This window comes from Etheostoma spectabile, chromosome 22 (genome assembly GCF_008692095.1).
Source record: "Etheostoma spectabile isolate EspeVRDwgs_2016 chromosome 22, UIUC_Espe_1.0, whole genome shotgun sequence".
NCBI classification, from domain to species: Eukaryota; Metazoa; Chordata; class Actinopteri; order Perciformes; family Percidae; genus Etheostoma; species Etheostoma spectabile.
This window is the reverse complement of record NC_045754.1, coordinates 3,571,140-3,571,668: the sequence shown is the minus strand read 5'-3', so window position 1 is coordinate 3,571,668 and position 529 is coordinate 3,571,140. Positions and strand designations below refer to the sequence as shown.

Here is a 529-nt window from a genome sequence, read left to right as displayed (position 1 = left end):
TAAAAACAATACAATCAATACAAATGTGCCATCACATTACTAGGTACCAAATGACCACTTTAAAAAGATGCGTCTTAAGTCTCGATTTAAAAAGGCCCAGGTCAGTAACGATACGCATCTCACTGGGCAGCTTATTCCAGAGCTTAGGTCCAGAAACCGAAAAAGCGCGGTCCCCCCAGTGTTTCGGTTTTGACCTGGGCACTTCCAGCATGAGTTGATTAGATGACCTCAACGTCCTACCACAATTACGAATAGTCAGCATGTCTAAAACGTAAGATGGGGCAAGGCCATTAAGAGCTTTAAAAACAAACAATACAATTTTATACTTAATTCTAAAGCGTACCGGGAGCCAATGGAGAGAATAAAGAATCGGAGTTATGTGGTCTCGTTTTTTCGTGCCCGTTAACAGGCGGGCCGCTGCATTTTGGACAAGTTGGAGACGGTCAACAGAGGACTGGGAAACCCCCATATACAGGGCATTGCAGTAGTCCAGTCTAGAGCTTATTCAAGCGTGAATAGCCTTCTCAAG

At 44.0% G+C, this 529-nt stretch overlaps 1 protein-coding gene across 1 annotated transcript in view; it reads right to left on the bottom strand.

The window, feature by feature from the left end:
* The window catches only part of klhl15 (kelch-like family member 15), a gene marked incomplete at its 5' end in the record, with an annotated part of 12,972 nt that overhangs the window by 5,311 nt on the left and 7,132 nt on the right, over positions 1-529 (bottom strand).